This window comes from Gorilla gorilla, chromosome 14, assembly GCF_029281585.2.
Source record: "Gorilla gorilla gorilla isolate KB3781 chromosome 14, NHGRI_mGorGor1-v2.1_pri, whole genome shotgun sequence".
Classification (NCBI taxonomy): domain Eukaryota; kingdom Metazoa; phylum Chordata; class Mammalia; order Primates; family Hominidae; genus Gorilla; species Gorilla gorilla.
Window position 1 is genome coordinate 32,076,977 of NC_073238.2, and position 8,040 is coordinate 32,085,016.

The following is an 8,040-nucleotide window of genomic DNA, read 5'->3' on the forward strand; positions in this document are numbered from 1 at the left end:
CTACTGTTCATTTTAGGATTTTCCCGGGAAAGGGTAGTGGCTGGGCTAATGTGTATTGCAGTGGGCAGAAAACCAGCAAGTGTTTCTCCCAATTATTTGCTTTCATAGCTTTTCTGGAATTTGGACCCAGTGCTGTGGCTTGAAAGGGTTAAACACATGCATGCATGTATGTGCACATGTGCACACGTGTGCATGTGTGTATTTGTGTGTGTTGGGGATAAGGGAACATGCCCCAGTTAACGAATGGAGCAGTGGGCCAGATCCACATCCTGTGTAACTCCCACAGGCTCCTGCTATGATGAAAGTTCCCTTCACAGGGTTGAACACAGTGATTCCCCAAGGGATCCTGGCTGAAGTGGGTGGAAGTTCAGCGTTTCTTGTCCCACTGAATTTTTGAACATGACAACCACATCCTGCTCCTGATACTGTGTGCTTTCCTTGATTGATCATGTCAAGATAGCCCTGCTAACATAATGCTCCAAGCCTGGCTCGATTCTTCTTGATATAACTCCAGGAACCAAATCAGCCAAAGGCCTTCTTTCTCTAATTCTAATTCTAATTCAAGGGATTTCCCCCAACCCAACCTCTGTCTCCATCTTCTTAGTATCAAGCTCTGCCCAAAGTTGATCATTCCTGAAGAACAAGGCATGAACTTATAGCATAACAATGATTTCCTTTAGGGACTTTCAGTAATGCACCATTCATTTGGGACAGTGATGTGACAATTCTCAGGCAAATGTGGAAGTAGATGTCTATGTCATTTGTGAATATGTAGAAATAAAGAGTTCATTTACATCAACTCTCCCACTTCTGTCCCATACCTCTCCTTCCCCATGAAGAAAAGAGAGGCAGAAGTAGAATTTAAGTAGAATTTAAAATTAAAAATAAAAAGAAGATATTTTAAAGGGTTACAATATTAAAAGAAAACTCCTTTGAACCTCAATAAAGAAATGGCTGTTGAATCTCAGCCTCTTTTGCCCCATGTTCCTAATGGCTGGGCCCATTTCTGTTGCCACACAGCCCACATATCCTAAGTAGTCCCACATCTCTATTTTTGTCTCATTCTCCTTTTGGGATCAGACTTTTATTTGCAATGTAGGGTTGCTATATCAATAGCACATGGTTAACTCTAATATGGATGCAATTTTCGTAAGTATTTATATTTTTTAATGAAATACATACACACAAAAAAAAGCATACATGCAGATAATTCACAAACAATCAAATCCTTGGGAAAGTCTCTGCCATTTGTTCGACAAGGTCAAGTGTCATTAGGAGCACAGAACAGCCAAATGTAAAATTTCTTTCCAGGAGCTTTCCAAGTGGTTGGAATAAACACAAGTTAGACCATGCAAAATTCTTAATGTATATTGGTCTGGGAAAGTAAAGATGGAAACAGAGAATACCTAGGGAGCTATGCAACACACCAAGGGCCATTATCCACAGTAACAATAACAGTGACAACAGCAATAATAATGTACAATGCTATAAGATTATTAAAATCTATTCTATAATGCACAGAGAAGTACCTGCTTGAAGCCATTAAATATATGACAGGGTCTGTCTTCAGTGCGATATATCAAATTTGGCAATTGAAAGGTATATAAAATATATATTTTTTGCTTTCAAAATATAGAACGAACTAAAATACAAGGCTTTTCTGATAAACTATAAAAATTTAATCAGCACTTGGATCTAATGATGTATCTTTATAATACTTCCTCTGCAGATACATTCACTTAGTTCAAACCTTAACATACAAAGTTAGCCTCAGGAGAATCATATTTCCTTCCATTCATTTCTTATAAATATTATTATCCACTTGAAGTCGTTCTGATAAAGGAATTTCCTCCCTATTTTTTCAGCCTTTTTTTTCTCCTCTTAGCTAAGAAGACATCAGGAAGACACTGACCAAAGTATTCATTCCCCATGATTTACTTTCAGTTTCCATTTTTGAGCCATTAAAAAAAATTCTCAATGTTGCACTATCTGAGTGATTATATTAGATCATTAACATGGAAATCTTAAAACGTGGCCCTTCATGTTGTTTGTCTATATTTGCTCCTATTTTCATCTTTCTCTTTTTCTTCTTTTTCCCTTTCTCCCTGTTTCCCTCCCTTCTTTCCTTCCTTTCTTCCTTCCTTCCTTCTTAGAATTCACTGAAGTATTTCCTAGGTTGTCTTTTACTTACTACTTTAATCAAAGCTTATCTTTGTGCCCAATGTGTAGAAAGTGAAAATGTCTCTTTGAAATTCTATATTACAATATAGACAGAGAAGTTGGGCCTTGGGGGGCTTGAGTTTCACTTAAATACTATACACATGTGGTATCACACAAGGGGGAGGGGGAGGGAACAAACATAAACATAACAATTATTTTCAGTCTGTCTTTATAAAAGAAAGCCTCTTCTCTATGAAAGTCTTTTTGGCATCTGCTCCCAGAAACCTGCCCCAAGAATACGTTCTCCATTGCTTTGCAAGGATCTCTTTTTAAAAGCACATCCATCCACTGTCCCCAGGAGGTCACTTATGTTGGATTATCCTGTTCTTAGTTGAGCAACAAATAAGCACTGGATGAGTTTTCCAGGGATGAGCTGGTTGCTTCTGGGGTGGAAACATTATATGTTCCTGAAAAACAGAGCAGCAACTCAGCCTTGAAGACAAGCCATCATGAACTTTGGGGTGTGAACATCTCCTAAGGGACCCAGGGGAGCAGTGGTCTAGGCACTAGGTAAACTCGGCCATGCCTGGAAACCAACCCATACCTGCCCTCCTCCCAAGACTTAGAAATGCCAGAGAACTAACAGAGTTGTCGTTCTCATGCATGTGTGGCAGCCAACAAGCAGTCACTACTTCACATCATACCAGCAGCCAGGTTTCTACAAAGGACAGGAAGATGTCAAGGTGGGAAGCCCTCCATATGCCATCACATGCATGGTCGGGGAACATCTGCATGAGGGAATCTCCCTGGTCCTCTTGGGTTGTGGTGACTTACGGAAGCCCTTGGGAGGCACCTGGAGGCTCTACTGAAAGTGGAGGTTTGTAAAGAGAGTAAAGGGAAAGAAAAGAGAAAATTATAGGGAGAGAAAAGGCAGGACCAGAAAAGAAGCAGGAGTCAGGAACGTCAACAGAACTGCTGAGAATCAGTGCAGCAAGGAAGGCAGCCTCTGAGCAACTGCACAGGCTTGTGTCTGCGGGGAGGTGGGGACTGTGCACAGGGAGTGGGTGGAGAGTGTGTGTCGGGCAAGAAAAGGGTTGAAGTGCCCACCCTACCATCAAATTGCTGAACTGCCACCGCTAACAAAGTTTCTGTCATGGCCTGGGGGGACCTTAGGGGCTGCTGACAACATAAACCAAAGTTACGGTACTTATGGGGCCCCCAAACATGTCCAATTGGGACTTTCATAATCAGAAGTGAAGGTCCCCCAGTTTCATGGGTAAGTCATCAAATTGAAGCAGAAAAGAACCCAAGTCCTCTGGAGTTTTAACAGTTATAGGCACTCACAAAATTTGCTTGTACATGAAAAGCCTTAATCTGGAACATTGATGCATTTCTCAACTCTGCATTTGTGAGATCTGTTGAGTTTCAAAAAGCTAGAAGAAATCCTGGGGCTTATTTTCCTGTGGGGGAGGGATGGTGGCATGGGACAGGGGTTTCAATTTGCTAGAATAGCTGAGATCTGTTGCCCAAAGTTATTAATTCCATTCATTCCATATCTCCAAGGTAGAAATTTAACTGTGAATATTTCTAATAGAATAGTTAACTAGGGTGATCCCTTATGTAATGCATGCACACTTCTATGTGCTTCCATGTGTAACACAAGCACACTTTATAAAAAGAACACAAAAGGAAAACAAACCTACATAGTGAGATCCTGTGGTAAGATTTTCTAAATGTATTCTTTGCTGCCCCATAACCCTGAAACATGACCTATCTACTCTTATTTGACATAATTTGAGAAGAACTCTGTGTTTGAAAAGGCCAGCAATTTACAGTTCTCATTTTGATGGATGATATTTTGACAGACAGCTCTCCAAATCATTGTCTAGATTCTCCAAATCTTATTCTTTATGAGTTATTATAAGTTCCCAACAAAGGCAGCTGGCCTCTGTACCCACTTTTTGGTGATTTGTGAAAATGTAAGTTCCTCTATTTAACCTCTACCCCAAAAGAGGACATTTTAGGTAAATGCCATGAGTGGGGTGAAAGAGTAGGGGTGTTGAGGCTCCCCATTTGACCAAATGTGTTCTGGGCAAGCAGGGAGAACATAGAGGCCACTACTCACCTGTTTTACCAAACAAACTGTTAAATCTCCTTGATATTGGAGAATTTATAGAAAACACAGGTGTGGATGAACCCAGGGATGTTGACTAGAAGAGAGAAAAAAAGGGAAATTCACAAAGCAAATTTGTGGGACCAAAGCTGTTTACATCCCTAGGAGGATTGATTTTCCACCCTCTAGTGGTCACTGCCGGCATCTCTAGTCCCACTCCCAGAGGTCACATTAAAATACTGGAATCTTGTCATCTGTATTAGAAAAATAACTGTCAAATACAAGTTTTATTGTTTGTTAGGCTTCTAGTATTTTCTGACATGTGACAGGCAGTCAGATATATCCAAGGGCAATAGTTATGTTCCAAAATGAACTATAGAAAATTTTATCCATTATTATTCTTCAACTTGTTTTCTCTAATGCATTGAATACCCCCAGAAGATTGCTTCTCATTGAACATTTGATTTCAACCTTCAGTTTATATCATATATTATTTTAAACCCTATTTAAATATGTGGAGTAGCATCTCAATGACAGCTCTATGGCTTTGTTTAATAGGCAGAATGACTTGAGAAGCAAAAACAATGGAATGATCTATGCCAAGTATAGCTGTTGAGGGAGATGGGTTTGAGGATGCAATATATTTAGCCTAATTGATGAAAATCCTGAAGAAAAAATTTAGTGCTCTGTACTTCAGAATGCTAGTGGAATACATGAGGTTATAAAATGAAAAGTCTCTGCAGAGAAAAGGTTTACCTTTGAGTGCTGTGAAGACCATCTCGACAATGAAAACTTATTCAGCAAAGCTTCCTGTACCTGCATTGTTAAAAAGAAGCTATCATAACTTCAATATGCCAGAAGCACTTCACACTTTTCTAGAAACATGAAACTGTCATTGCTCTTACCTTCAGATCCTAGAGGCATCCAAAGAGTAAACTGAATAATCCCTGAGAAAAAAAAATTAAAAAGAAGTGCATTTTAATTATAGTCTATTGTCCAGCAAAAGAGAAAGTACTATTAATCTGGTGTTAAATGTGTACTACTTCTTTTTCTATCTGAGTTTATGGAATGAGTCCAGTACATGATACTGTTCAATGAGAGGCAGTTGGTCCACACCAAGGGACTCTAAATGTTATGATGTTAGGAGGATATTTTCTATTTTCCCATTTTCCTTTGGTTGAAAACTGCAGGTCCTGTTGGTTATGCTATTTATACACCTTTTGTGTCTACAATATTCCTCACATAGTTGTGATGAGAATCTTGGCTATGGGGTGGGATAACTAGTTCCTTCCAAATGAGGCATATCATGAAGGTCATTACATATGAACTTTATAGCTTGGAGACACAGGCCCAGTAGCAGAAATTAAGGTTCATATGTTCTTGGCACAAGCATCCTGAAAGCAGTATCTCAAGTGCACCTCCAGCCTCTGCCTCTTCACAAGCTCACAGTGGCCTCAATGCTTGGGCAGGTTTTTTCCTATATTACCACCTTTCCATTGGGTGAAACAGAATTAATCACTTCCTTCCTTGTGGTTTAAAGGCTTGCTATCTATACCTCTGTTATATTTCTTCTAACAAACTGGTCTGCATTGTAATTAGTTACGTGCTGCAGGAGAGCAAAGATGTTTTTTCATTGTAGTACAATCAAGCAGATTGTCTGGCATTCACAGGACATTCGTTCTTTGATTTTTGATGTTTCCAGAGAAGCTGCTATGTGGTACATAGGATTTATTTCATTCAAATGATTATTGAGAACCTACTCTGTACCAAGGTCTCTATCAGGCATAGAGGTATAGTGATGAACAAGAAAAGGGCAATCCCTGTCCTCACTAAGACAGGATTTTCATTTAGGAGATAATAGACTGCATCAAGATAATCTTAGACAAATGGGGATTTTCCTTTTACTGGTGTAATCAGGGTATTTAGCAGAGACTGGGAAATGACAGTAAATTATAATGTAGGTGATAAAAAGCATGAGGTTCCATAGGATCAGAAGAATGTGTTCTTTCCATCTCATTGAATTCTCATTATTACTGCTCTGTCACTTGTATCTGTATACAGAGCTGAGGCTTCCTCTGGGCTGAAATCCTTCCCCATTCCTACTCTTGTTTGTTTCTATCATTAATTTGTCCTACAGGAATAAAATCTTCCTGAAAGTCCCACACTGTAAAACTCACCTGGAAGACATTGAGGATGGCAAATATGATATGGAACACAAGGTTGGTCCCTGGGAACACAGTGGTGAGATCAAAACCCCAAGTGAGGCCCCAGAGTGGCGTGAGGACCCCAATGCTCTTGCTGATCTGAAACAGGCTGCTCTTCTCCTGCTTGCATGGCTTGTCTCCAATGGAAGGCCTCAGGATCTTGGTGATGACCACAATAGTGATGGTTATGTTCACCACCACAATGATCAGTGCTGGGATGGCAAAAGCCAGCAGGGCCTTGGTGTCCTCCCAGTTGAGCCAACAGACATTCTTCCTCATATAGACTTCCCGGGGCTGGGTGGTTCCCAGCATGATGACCGAGATGGCAGGTAGGGCAGCCGTAGCCAAGACAGAAGGCAATGGCTTTTTGAGTGGACCTGCTTGTTTCGTGCAGAATGAAAACCAGGCGATAGAACAACATGAGGCCCAGTGTCAGCATCCAGAAGAAGATGCTGAGGTAGAAGAAGTGGATGAAGAAGGTGGCAGCCACACAGGCTGTCTTGCAGAGTATGTAGTGATTGTCCTGGGTGGCAGCGACCACGATGAACCAGATGTGGGTGACCAGAAGGGAGGCAGCAATATTCACTATGCAGGTGTGGCGCATATAGGAAGTCTGGTTCTTGGTCACTGATTTCCACACCACAGTTTCCACAACTAGACAGGCCGCCAAGCTGAAGATGGAAAAGCCCACCCCAACATAAGAAATAATATCCAGTAGTATTCCCAGGAGAGAACTAGGATCTGAGGAGTCAGGGGACATGAGAATGGAGAATGATGTTAGGAGGTCACAGATACAGGTGACATTGTCCCCATCACCTTCTTCAACATAGCACCCACTGCTGTCCCAATCCCCGTGTTGTTGGAAAGCCTGAAGTTCCAGAAGATACATGTTGTTTCGCCGCCTGAAGGGCTGTTGTTCTTAAAAGTCACTGAAATCCTGAATGGCATAGTCATATTGTGGCTGACAGTGGTCGTCATGACTAAGCTGTCTGCAAAATTATTTTCCTGGATACCCTGGGCAAGGATGGCTTGGAGAGTTGGAAAAGCCATGGTGACAATAGGTGAATCTGATGGCAAGTTTTCTAGATAGCTCTTGTCAATGACCACGTTGCCCCAGAGGTCAAAGTATGGGAAAACAAACCTCTGTTGATAGGTTTTTGGGTGGCTGGACATGATTACCATGCTGCTCATCTGCACATTAGTTTGGGAGAAGGACAAAGGAGGGCTATCTCCCAATTGTAGTGCTTGGGAAAATCTTTCCACTGAATGTAGTAACTGTGAACTCTGATTGGTCCATTGCTGTTGTAAAACCTTCCAGGTGTTCAAGACGGGCTTCCCAAGGATGACACTAACCGTAGAGAGCACGTGCTGAAAGTGAAATGGTATGGGGTCAAACTAACGAAATTCTTTCAATCATAAAAAAGAAAAAAACAACATCTTCCTAGAAACTGATTGCATAAAGGTAAGAGGAAACGAGAAAACAAAACTGAGACATCACAGGCAGTGGGGATGTATGACCTTCTTATGGCAGAGTTTAGCAGAGGATGGGTCCCCAAGACTGAA

General features: G+C 41.1%; 1 pseudogene; it reads right to left on the reverse strand.

Moving 5' to 3' along the window:
- Positions 1–1,149: 1,149 nt before the first annotated feature.
- On the reverse strand, positions 1,150–7,793 carry LOC101153032 (adhesion G protein-coupled receptor F5-like; annotated as a pseudogene).
- Between the last annotated feature and the right edge of the window lie 247 nt (positions 7,794–8,040).